The following is a 13,512-nucleotide window of genomic DNA, read 5'->3' on the forward strand; positions in this document are numbered from 1 at the left end:
ACTAGGCTTATAAAGCTCAGCCTGTTCACTCCTCCCCCGGGTTCTCAGTGGATGCTGCAGTCTTTTTTCTCTAGGGGCCAATTTAATCCTTTTTTCCCCAGGGGGTTGGCTTTTCACAATACAGCTTTTAAAAATGCAGGTATGCCCTGCCCCCTTTTAGGTCTTCACCGCAGTCTCCAAGAGGGAAGGGAATTGTTAATTCTCATTGTGCGGGCTTTCCCTGATAGGTAAGCCTGTTAAAGTTTGTTTTCTTTCAGTCTCTAGTATGGTACCCGATGGAAGCATCTGCCCGTGTTGAGCACTGCACAGTGTTTCGTTTTCAAATAGACCTCTGGTCTGGATTCTCTCTGTAGCTGCCTGCAGTCTTCTGGGACAGATGGTTCCAAAAGGAAAAGAAAAGAGAACTGGCCAGAAAGGAGGATGCAAGAACATGTGGCTGAGCCAATGGTGCCAATGATGCCACACGAAAACACAGTCTATGGGAAGCCATATACTGGGAATCCCCAACTCCCTCACCAACCTCTGGGGTAGGACAGTCACTGGCAACTGTCCTGTTAGGCCGCCTACTCCAGATTAGGTGTCCCTGCTGCCCCTTTACAGGTTCAATACCCTGACACTGTCTACTCCATCCATTCTCCAAAGTCACCCTCCGCTTCTTTCTTACTTTGCTTCAGAGGGTATCTAGATAGAGAGTCATTGTTTACTTGTTTTCGTCCTTCTTGATTCTCTATGGTAAATGTGTAGGTTTGTACTGCTAAGAATCACTGGGAATTTGGGGATGTGTACCCTTATATTGCATGCCATTCAGACCAGGGGTGCATGGCCCGTTATTAGCTTGAACCACCGTCCGCTGAGATAATACTGTAGGCTGTGCACTGCCCATTTCAACACCAAGTATTCCAGATCCACTACTGGATAAATCCTGCTTTCTCGGGTACAGCTTCCTACTTAGAAATAGGATAGATGTCTCTGCGTTGTCCTGGATCTGTGATAGGCTCCCGGGTTATTTTAAGGAGCCATTGGTTTGAGGGATGAATTCTTGTGAGAAGTCTGGCATGAATAAAATGTGGCTATGACATAGCTGTCATGGGAGCCCTCAGGGGAGGCAACCACAGGAACACATACATAAAGCCAGTATCCAGTGCATGGGCTGCTTGCTAGACTGCCATGCGTGCTTCAGGTAGGGTCGGACCGGGGCATACAATTGTCTCGGGCACCAATGCAAAAAGTGCCCCACAGTTGCAAAAGGCAATCAATTCCTTTTGTGACAGACTGTTTGAATAGTACCACAGGGGGAGGTTTCTAAAAATGTAAACTGTGCTATTTAAAGACTATTTATTTGACAATGGTCAAAACCACTAGCCGCCTAGCAAAGTAACTCATCAAACTGGCCCAAATTGGACAAGAACGTGGGCCACTTTAGCATTCTGCGTTTTTGGTTCAGGCGTTGCCCTGTTGCCCTATAGGTCAGTCCGAGCCTGGTTTCAGGCTTCTACACACACTCTCCAACACTTCACGGCCAGGGGAGTTGATGGCACAGAGCACTGAGATGTTATATGAAATTTTGAAAGAATCTGGCCGGCTTCATCTACCAGCTACATGTGCAGGCAGAGCCGACCTTAGGGCGGGGCGGGTAACTGCGCAGGGCGCCATTAGCCTCCCCCAGGGTGCCATTAGCCCTCCACCAGGCCAGCTTGGGGGAGTCTTTCAAGGGCCCCCACGAGCTGGCGTAGTCATCAGCATCCTATTGAGATGATAACCTCCCCGCTCTAATGCGGGAGCGAGGCGGTTTTGATTGGAATAGTACGCTCATGCGCATGAGCGCCCTATTCCAGTGAGTAACTGCCAGGCGCTGTAGCGGGGGAGAGTTAAAAATAAAAGTGGTGCTACTGTCACCCTTGCCCTTCCTCCGATTGGCCATGGGCACGCGGGGAGCGGAGGGGTGCCAATTCGCCTAGGGCGTTTATGCCGCTAAGGCCGGCTCTGTGTGCAGGCTTCCAGGATACTTACCTGGTAAATCCTTGCCGAGAGAGAGAGAGGTGGAGAGAGAGAAAGAGAGAGAGAGACTGGGCCTCATTACGAGTCCAGCGGTAACCGCAGCAGTAAAACCGCCTGGTTACCGCCGGACTCGTATTACCATTCCGCCTCCGTGACTCCCGGAAATACCAGGGCATTACAACCCTGGTGTCCTGGGAATCCCGGAGGCGGAATGGTGTAGTGGAAATACCGGCACCATCTCGTGGTGGTGCTGGTGTTTCCACCTCCAACTGCAGGCGGGAGGTGTTCAACCCGCCAGGTCAGACCTGGCGGGAAGATCACCTCCCGCCTGCAGGACTCGGGATCGGGCGGTCCGGACTTAACAGTGGCGGCGGGTTTACCGCCACTGTTAATTCCGGACCGCCCGACCTGTAATGAAGCCCACTGACTTCCCTTTTCATTTTCATTTTCCGTCACTGCATTTGTTCTGGTGACTGAGTTCTCTGCTGCAGTTCCTTCTGTTGTCAAGCTGCTTTCCAGACACCACCAAACTGCAAGGCAAAGCATCAGAGGTTAATGTGACCAGAGACTCTACCATTAAGATCTGAGTTCGGAACAGTACATGACATATTGCTCATTACGAAAAGCTGAGAACATCAAGAAGCCATGTTTACTGCAGTGTGACGTTTAGCCCCTGCTGGGAACATCCTCAACCATAGAGTGAAGTTAACTTCTACAGTGAAAGGTTCCAGGAACTACCAAGTCGTTGCTGGGCAACACTGAGGTGGAGTGATCTAAACTCCACCCACCCCCACCCCAGGCCATCCTCCCTGCTCATACAGCTACTTTGCATCCACAGGGATGGGGACGTGTTATCATTTATTCACAGAGTGTACCAAAGAGCATCCAGGACAGGTCCTCCCCAGGGGGGCATTCCACAACATTTAAAAGGCATCCAGGACAAACCCTCAGCCCTCATTGATCCCTTGCTCGGCTGCGCCTCGGTCAACTGCCACAGGAGTTTAGTGGGGGAAGACTGGTGCAGTCATTCTACATATTATGAGGCACCAGCTTCCTGACACCCCCGGAAGCTTCCATCCAGATAAAACGTCACAATTCAGTTTTTTACTTTTTATTGATTCAGCTGAATTTTATCAACTTTTCAATATATTTCAGTTTACAAAATACATTAATATAAAAAGCCTTACGTTACAATACAAATACACTTTACCCTAACATTGGAATCTAACATAACAGACACACTTCTATGCGATAAGTGCTTAATTCTGTAAATTCATTAAAAACCCATGAAACATAATGCTAAGGAGTGTACTTTGCCAATACATGTAGAATATGAGGTTTACTTGCAGATACTCTTCCTCCTAACAATGAGATCTAGCACAGCAAGCCAACTACAGCACATTTAGTACTTAATTCTGCGAACAGTTTAAAATAAATATAACATGATGCAGAAGTATGTATTGTTCATGAATAATATGAATAATGCGAAATTGACTTGGGATTTCTTTTCTTTTTTTTTTTTTTTTTATTGGTTTGTTACAAACCTTTAAAAAAGTAAAGAAAAAGAAAAAGAGAAAGCGAAAGAAAGAAAAACAAGAGGAGCATTAGAAGATTCGTTCTTAATAGGTCCATGAAAGGAGCTCCAATCTTAGAGTAGAGCATAAATAGATAGTAAGATTAAAAAAAAAAAAAGAGATTAGAATGAATGAGACATAAATCACGACATAAGTCTTCGCAGCCTGTGCCAGGTCTTCAATTGCTGTTGATTCAGGCTGAGATTAGGACAGCTTTACTGTCTTTTTCGTATTTTTCCAGTTTTTCGTTAATTTTTTCCAAAAAAAAAGTTAGTTCGAACGTTAAGCTACGTTCCGAGTCTTGATGCATCAAGGCCCACCAATCCTCAATAGACATAGTTGGTCGTGTCATAATATGTCGTCTGAAATGAATAGATCGCTCCTGTCGCAGTTGAGGGCAAAACAATGTGAGATGCTTTAAGGTTTCGAATTCTTCCCCACATAAGCGACAGGACAGCATTGGATCGCCATTAGTTTGGCTAATTGCTAGCATTTCCCTTGTTGGAAATTGATTTAAACGAAATTTCATGTACAGAAGTCTACGTGTGGTGTCTGGAAATTTTAGCAAGTAAGATTGAGTAGCATTCAGTTTTCTTGCTTCTGCTGGGCAAGTTTTCATGATTCTGTGAGCTCCTCGAATGTCAACTGTGTCGATCCAATCTTGTTGCCATAATAAGGATTTTACTTTGCCAGGATTCACATAAAGTAGCTCTCTGTTAGTACTTAGATCACTTAAAATATTGTCACAACGTTTTAACCATTGGGTCAGAATGCAATTTATCGGACCTGGATCTGCTTTAGTCAGAATCTGGTATTGAGGTACAGTTGGGACAATGGTTATTTTTCTGAATTCAGTCAGGGTAGACCATGTTATCATTGCATTGATTGACAGCAGGTTTAGCTCGTATCTTATACAGGCTGTTGGAACGCCTGTTGGGAGGCGCAGGACTTTGGACCAGAAATAATGTTCGAGTGATGGCCATAGGGCGTCTGGACAGCCTAGGGCACAGTTGGCTCCATATGTTATTGCTGGAATTAATTTAATTTTGTAGAAGTCCATAACTGGTTTTAACGAATGTTTACCAAATTTCTTGTTTAGTAGGCTGGCTTGTGCAGTTAGTTGTTTGCATTTGTCCTTTATTTTCCCTACCCATGGTGAATCGTTAATGCTGGAGCTCATGCACATACCAAGATACATGGTCTGATCAACACTTATTAAGGACTCATTCCCAATTCTCCATTTGAACTTTTTCGTGCCCTCTCTGTTTTTGTGTTTTTGAAGATCTTGCAGAGTTAGTATTGCTGATGTTTTGGAGTTCACTGTTAGACCATTTTGCATGACATATTGATCGAGTATGAACAGTTTCCGTTGCAGGCCTATTGGGGTTAGGTCCAGAAGGACTAGGTCGTCCGCATATAGGAGCCAATTTACCTCGTTTCCATTTATTTTTGGGGCGAAGGCATTGTTGTTTTCAAAAGCGATCCCCAAGTCCGAAATGAACAGGTTAAAAATTATGGCGGCAAGTGGACAACCCTGTTTAACACCTCGGTAGGTTTTTATTGGGTCAGAAAGAAGGCCTTGTTGGTTCAATCTCACTCTTATCACTGTATCCGTGTGAAGAGCTTTAATCGCCAGAAGTAAACTAAGAGGGCAGTTCCAGGTCGCCATTTTCTTCCACAGTAATTCCCGATCAATGCTGTCGAATGCCTGGGATAGGTCCACAAAAGCGAGATAGATTTTCTTATTTGCTCTTATTGCGTCCATTTTTAGGATGTTAAGCATTAACAGGTTTAAGCCACAGCCGACACCTCGGACAAATCCAGTTTGTCGAGGGTCCGTGTGTTTTGTAGATTCAATCCATTTGTTCAGTTGATTTTGTAGCTGAGTAGCAAAGTTTTTCCGAGGACATCTAGTAAGGCTACAGGCCTGTAATTTTTGGGATCTGCTCTGTTCCCACTCTTAAAGATGGGGACTATGATTGCAGATTTCCAGCTAGATGGTAAGGAGGCTTCTTCTGCAATTTTTGTGAAGAGTAGCATAAGGAACTTGGACCAACCCTCTGGATTTTGTTTTATTAGATGGTTGGAAAGGCCATCCGGACCCGGTGCTCTTGAGGAGGATGCTCGTAGTATAGCCTGTGTTATACTCTCCTTGTTGAACTTTAAATCCCACTTAGATAGCTTCGGAAGTTCAGGCTCTATTGTAGAGCTATTTTTTCTGTAGATCTAGTTGAAATGAGCAAGCCATTCGGCTTGCGTGACCATATTTGTCTGAGTTGCGCTTTGTGGACAATTCATGTTATTTATTAACTTCCAGAAGTCAGCTGAGTTCTTGTTGCTGAGGGCCGCTAACATGGCTTCGCTGTCCAGTTGAAATTGTATTGCTTTATGCGAAATTAGCCAATTTTTATATTGCTGTTTTGAGGCTTTTTTTGCAAGCTGACATTGGACGCGATCTAGTTGTGCATGCTGTCTTAGTTCTTTTCTCAATTGCCTCTTTCTTTCTGCGATTTCATTATTATAGCAGTGTTTTGGAGCAAAGGCCGGTTTTTTTGAGCCATTTTGAATTGTCATGAACTGTTTTAAAACTACAGTGTATTCAAGGGTGGAGTCCCGTGAGTTTGTTATGAGGTTGTAGTATGAATCTGTGATCCGCTCCACCTCAAATGGCTTTATTTTTAAGCGAATTCTGTTAGGTTCTACTTCGACCTGATTCTTCCAGATGTTAGGTTTCGCTACGGATGGACAAAGCAGAGTCAATGTTAATTTGCTATGGTCACTATTGAGATCTTCTAGGACAGTTAGTGCCACTGCTCGATGGTTTAGATTTCCAGAAATAAAGAAGTAGTCTATGATGGATGATGACTTCTCACGTTTCCATGTTTTTTGGGCTGGTATATCTCCACTAATGTTCCCATTCACCATTGTGATGTCTCTTTCTAATAAAGCTGAACACCATTTTGCCGCCAGTTTTTGCATTGGGGTGGAAACTACGACGTCTTGCGCATCCCTTATGCACGATAGGTTCAAATCACCACAGCATAATATGTTCGATGCGTATTGCTCGCTGTTAATCGCATCGATTAAATCCAGCACTATGTTCATAAATTTATTTGTACCAGCTTCTTTGTGGTGCCAGTACAAGTTAATTATGTTCAACTGGGTTTTGGTTTCTTTCCCAGAGTTCAATGAAGTTGCTTCTATGATTGTGTGTTGGATGTAAGGAGTGAGATTGAGGGAGCTTTTCACTTTCCATCCCGAGTTTTTTGCCACCATTGTTAGTAACCCAGCAGATGGTCGTCCTTTTTTTCTCGATATGGCTGGTTTCATTACTATTTCATATACGTCTGACAATGGGCACAGGGTAAGCCACGTTTCCTGCAGGCAGATCACTGACTGATTCAGAGGGCTGTTAATTGATTTGTTGAATAAATGCATGAAACCTCGAGTGTTCCATGAGAGCACATGCATGTGGGGACTGCTGTGTCTCTGCAGGCGTTAGCTGGATTGCCCGCCCAGGACTCCAGCAAGCCAATTCCAATTTTTTGTTGTGTTGTTATTCTCCAAGGATTCATGATCGTTGGTATGGTGATTTGCAGCGGAGGTATTTGTTCCTAAAATTGTAATTTTGATGTTTTCTCCCATATTACGGATGTTTTTTTCCTGTATTGGACTATTTTGTTCCTTGTTAATTTCCGGCTTGTTCAGCAGTGCCGTAGGTGTAACTTTAAGGGGGGAATTTGGGTTAACATTGTTTCCAGGTGTAACCTTGTAGGGTACGGACGAATTTTTGGCTGTTGCTTCTCTTGCCTTTATTGAGCAGATATCCGCAATGTTGGTTTGAGGCACTTCATGAATATCAAAGCCTAGGGACAGCAGAAACGAAACTGCATTTAGAAGTAAGTCGCAGACAAGTCTGGAGTTTATGTGTAGGCAGACTCTGTCGTTTTGGTTATCATTAAAGAAGTCTACTGTTTGAATGTCATTGGACTCTATTGACCGAAGTCCCGGTACATGATGTAAAAGTCTAAGGACGTTACTTCGATTCAGGGTTAGTCCATCTTTAGTGTCCAATATTCTTTCCAGTATTAATGTGTACTTAGCGCGGTTTCCGAATTTAGAGGAGATTTTGTTGATCTTTGTTAACCTGATTGAATGTTACCGTTTTTTTGTGGTCCTTCAGGATGGGCCGAATTGAGGAACTCGACGTATCAGTCGTGTCTGGTTTTATTTTAGAGTTTCCTTCATCCTGCGTTCTCCAAGTCTCATTCCAGCGGGTTGGGCTGATTTCCGTGGTTGGTTTTTGGGCTTCATTTCGAACACCCAAACGTCTTCTTTTTTCAGCCATGGTTTCAAATTTATTGGGATTTTCAGTAGAGGCTGACGGGGTTGCTTCTGTTAGCGGGAGTATTAGTTCACAAACTCGCCCTGAGCCAGCTCGCGGTGCCTCGTTCGCAGGGTTTTGCCTGTCAGTTTTAGCCAGGTGGTCAGGGCTTGGGATCTTTTGTGCCACCTCCTCGTCGTCTAGTTCAGCATTATTCTCGTCTTCATAAACTGAAAAGTTTAAGAGCTCTTCCACGTCAGATTCGGAGCTTTCATCTAGCATAATTGTTGGTCCTGGTGGGTCTGGGCACTTTTGCGAGGCATCAATATTGATCTTTTTTGGTGGTTCATTTACCTTGTCTGTATTAACAAATACATTGACTGATTTTAAATTTCTTAGAAACTTCCTTGATCCCGTATTGTTACATTTTCGTTTGCATTTTTGATTCTTTTGTTTTTTTTCCTGTTGTTTATTTGCATCAGTAAAGTGTGCTTTTTGAAATATTCCATACATTTTGTCTTTCATTTCTGTGCACTGGTTTACTTCTTGTTCTGAGGGATCTTTAATTCTTTCTATGTTAACTGACGTAGATGGCATAGGGATACTTATCTGTGCCAAGATATTAACAGGGGGAGTGGATGAAGAGTTTGGGGAACCTGTAATACCTTCTGCACTAGCAGAAGTAGGTGATACTGGGGTATTTATATTCACAATACTATCTACTATAAGGGTGGATGAAGTATTTGAAAGGGGTTTCATTACAGTTCCAGCTTGTCCTGACGAAGGTGATGTGGGATTTACCACTTGCGGGGGATTATCAGAATCAGCGGCCCGAGCTGGCAATAGTGGGTTCTTTGGTAAGTCTGTCTGTGACACGTCAGAAGTAAAGGGTCCCTCTTTTGTAGGTCTTTCCTCGCGTAAAGAGTCCCTGTTGGAGATATTCCCGGTCGGCGGTATTGAGTAAGGTATGGAGGTCAATACCTTTTCTTGGCCATTCAATCTTAGTAGTACATTATTAGTCCTTTGCGACATTCCAAGGTCATCGTTTCGATGGGAGCAACCATCCCATGGAGTTGATGCAATGTTTGTCACTTGAGGTATTGGCTCGGAAACTCTGGAGACGGCACGCGACTCGTCATACATTCTCTTTGATGATTGAGTCTGTTTCAGCAAGCTTAACGCCTCTAAAGTTATTTCAGACATTAGGCGTTTCTCATCAACGTTTAAGCGTTTCTGATCCGCAAGGTCTTTAATTAAGGTTTCGAATCTTTGGATGTAATCCAGCGTTTTTGTGTTTTCCCCGATATGCAGCAGTTCTACTGTTGCGAGCTTGGTGTTTGTCAAAGCTGTGAGTGCTGTTAGATCTTTAACATTATCGCTTAGTTGCTCATAGAGTTTGAGCATTGGGGCCATGGCTATAGACAGCGAGGATGAAACAAAAGGTCTAAGATCATGTAAAGCGTCTTTCACGATGTTTTGGAGCTTGAGGTCTTTCAAAGTTTGGGAAGCAGATTTCCTGTAGTTATGAGCTTTCCCTTTAGGAGGCTGATGTCTGATGGGTGAATCATTCAGTGATTCATCCAGAGATGAAATATCAGACGGCTCTTCAGTACATGAGGATGTAATCGACCCTGTGTTGTTTTTCCTGTTGCCGGACGATGACATTGATGGGTTTTGGGAGCCAGGTATTCGATTCCATTGTTTCCTATTTTGGGAGCATGGTACAGAAGGAGATACACTGGAAGCAATTCGTCTTCTTTTTCTGGGGCGTTATAGCCATTCGCTTCTCAATCGCATGTTATCCTCAAAGTCATTTGCCATAGGGCAGGGTTCAGAAGAAAGAGATCCGCCATTGGCATCACTATCGTTGGCTATTGATTTAGCATTTATAGAGCTGTTCATTTTTGTTAAGTCCACAAGAAGTTTATTCACTATAGCCAGAGAATTATTTTTTCGTTCATGTTGTGTTTTGAAACCATTAAGGTCCATGCAGTTCGCGAAGGGATGGTTATTTTTGGCTAATCCAGAGTCTTGTTCCTCTGCTTCGATCGTAGATACAGATAAATTGTTTGTCTGAGGTCTAGTAGCAATGATTCTTTCTTCCGTCTCATGTAAAAATGTATTACGAGGCATTGGACTGTCTTTGTCTATCAGAAGATGGGCGGAGATGGACTTGGAAGGCAATGACGAAGATCTAGTGGGCGAAGACATGGGCATCAGGCAATTCGTGTCAGGGATACAATCAAACCATGAACCAATGGCATCCGAGGTTAGCCGTTGGTTTTTTTGATTATTTGGAGCGTGCATATCTTCTGTTTGCGGTACGGCTCCTGATGAATGTACAAGCCTTGCCGTGTCGGCAGGTAGTGTGCATGGGGAATGATCACCATCCGGGTTAATAATGTCCGCTGCGAATGCAGATTCACCCGGTGGGGGGGCGCCGCTTTCAGCGGGATAATCTGCACTCGAGTTCGTATAACTCAGCACAAATCAGATTTCGTCTCTTCGTGATTCACTGCTAGGGGGCTCCCCTTCATACCCTTCATGCCCTCTGCTAGCTGGATTAATACTGAGGGATTCTATGTTTTTTTTAACCGACGAACTATCGGGAAGTGGACTAGTAGCTAACTCAATGTCTATCTCGGTATGCAGTTGATTTATGGAAGAAACAATATCTTTCAGAGCTCTCGCACCGCTAGCGCGAGTGCTCAGATCTTCCATTAGCGCGTGTGGCAGTGATATAGTGCGTGCAGCAGGGGAGGAGGGGGGTTTATATTTTCTTACTTGGTTTCTCCCTGCTGTTGTGGTGTTGAAAGCGGAGCGGTTCCAGGTGGCTGCTTGGATACCTTCAGGGCCTTCGACTTCTTCGGCACGTCTCAGCTGCAGACGGGTAACAGGATGGTGTATGGTCCTAGCGGGCGTTTTTCCTTGATCCATAAAGGTGGAGATGGAAGCAACCAAGCCTCAAGAGCCTCGAGAGCCTCCAGAGACTCACGAGACTCTGCACGACTCCGCGCCGCTCCGCGGTGTGCAGGGGTTTAAGAACACACCCCCTCGGCTGTAGCAAAAAGTAGAGAGAGGACTGATACTCCAGGCAATCCAGCAGGCACAGCAGACTCACGAGACTCTGCACGACTTGGGATTTCTATCTTCCTCATCACATCTCTGACTATGAAATATCCAGTGGCAGGCAGACATTGCATAGATTGTGTTTAGCAGCTTATTTCAAAAGGTGAGTATCAGACAACACGTTCGGTTGTTAATTACAAATGATTTCCATCATGGTTTACTGTTCATATTAGCCTCTGTGTCTTTTGATCAAATCAGATGGATGTGAGATACACCAACAATTAATCACATGGAACACATCTACATTTCCCAATTCTGAGTCAACATTTAGTTCCAACGATGCAAGGCAATTGATGGTTGCAAACCTTATACTCATCAATGGCGTATTTAGAATGAGTTCCCATCTTAAATCTGAATTAAGTTAGGTACTTTAAATGTTTCCCAAACGCACTTTGTCTTTCTGACCCCAAGGCTGCGCAGCCGATTATTAAGTGCTTTATAATTTCTTCATACGATGAGAGTTTGCAGAACCTACAAACATTTTGCTCTTTGGTTATTATTTTGCGTTCTACCAGTAGATCTCGAGTTTGCCATAGATTTAATTTAACGTGCAAAAGTACAGATCGAATGTTCGGTGAAGGTGACTTGCATAAATAAGGTTCCATCAATGGATGGAGTGCGAAATGTTTGTTTTAAGCATTGCTCCCTCGTTTTTATCAAATCGCTTCGGTAAATGTTTTCTTTTATTCGATCCGGATTGGTGATCACGGTTTCAAGAGTGACCTCTGCACTAGCCGGTATTCGATACACACCCTTCGTCCATGAGTTCACAGTGGCATGTCCAGAATAGAACATGTATCTGTTCAGTGACTTTAGCAGAGAATTCGAACAAGTGGATATTAGGCATTTCCTAAACGCAGCGCATAGGCGCCAGCAATATCATGCGTTTAGTGATATTGTACCCAAGCTATTGGGACGCATTGGGGAAGATTTAGTACTTGCTTCCAGTATTGGCCTTCAAGTTTTAGAAAAAAGGTCTCCGGTAAAACAGCACTAGTATCCATCCCATATAAAGGAGCTGCAGTGACTTTCTGTTTATAGTATACTAGAGCTGGAAGCAAAGAACATTTGCCATATCTACTCAGCATGACCCTGGTTTGCGATATGGCACATGTCACTTTTTCCCCAAGGTCAGTTAATTGCAGTTTATTTTGTGAGGTTTCCTCTATAATCAGTTCAAGGTATGAGTAGTTCGAGACAACGTCCAGTGGCCCGTCCTTGATTGTCCAGGTTATTCTGCGACGAGCCCTTTTCTTAGGATTGCATGCTAAAATCTTAGTTTTTTGCAGATTGCTCTTAAGCTGATTAGTGTTTATATAGTGTGATAAAGAGTCTAAGAGCCTTTGTAATCCCATCAGTGTTTTTGCTATGAGCACTAGGTCATCGGCATAGAGTAATGCCTTGACCTGTGTGTTCATAAGTTTCGGTGAATCTGAGACAATATCCTCAAATGCCTCCTTGATGTCATGGATGAAGAAATTAAATAGGGCCGAGGCAAGTATGCACCCCTGCTTCAGCCCTCTGGGTCGCTTTATGAGTGATGAAAGGTGGCCCTCTATAGATAGTCTGATCTCTGACGGATGTTTTAGAGTCAAAGGCATGGATTATATCGCAAAGGATCGAAGGACAACCAGCTTTTTTAAAGTTTGTTAATTAGCAATACTCGAGACACAGAGTCAAATGCGGAATGTAGGTCCACAAATGCAAAGTATATAGCATGACCCCTCAAGTGTGCTTCGGATTTGATGATGTTAAGGCAAAGTAAATTAACTGTGGTGCCCATACCAAGGACGAAACCTGTCTGATTCGGATCTCTCCTCAGCTGTGCTTGCGTCCAGGCATTAAATTCTTGCAGAACTATTTGTGCAAAGACCTTACCAGGTGCGTCTTTGAGCGCTGTAGGCCTATAATTAGTTGGAGAAGCTCGATCACCCTTTTTGTATATAGGTATGATCAGAGATTTGCACCAAGTCGTAGGAATGATGCATTTCGCAATTACGTCTGTAAAAATTGTTTGCAATATAATGGCCCAACTGTGTGGGTCTGCTAAACATGCCATTACTAAGGCCGTCAGGGCCTGTGGCCCTGGAGCCACTCAATTTTCCAATTATTTCTTCTATTTTTTCTACTGAGAATTGTAAGTTCCATGCTTGATTGGTAGCATTTGAATATGTAAAATTGTCAAATTCTGAATCAGCATATAGGTCCGTGTAATGTTTCACCCACTGTTGGTCTCTAACACCATTGATTTGACCACTTAGCTGCTTATTGGCTTAGCATTATTCAACATCTGCCAGGTTTGAGCTGAGTTTTTGTTTAACAATGATGATAGCATAGTTTCACTGTCTTGTTGATATAGATATGTCTTTCTTGCATGAGTCCAATTTCGATATTTGCATTTAGCTGATCTTAGTGCACTTGTTCTACTGCATCTCGGTAGTATACTGATGGCTTTCTTTTCCTGCCGATATGCTGTTTTTCTTTGCT

The sequence above is a fragment of the Ambystoma mexicanum genome, chromosome 4p (assembly GCF_040938575.1).
Source record: "Ambystoma mexicanum isolate Mex_15411 chromosome 4p, UKY_AmexF1_1, whole genome shotgun sequence".
In the NCBI taxonomy this organism is placed as follows: Eukaryota; Metazoa; Chordata; class Amphibia; order Caudata; family Ambystomatidae; genus Ambystoma; species Ambystoma mexicanum.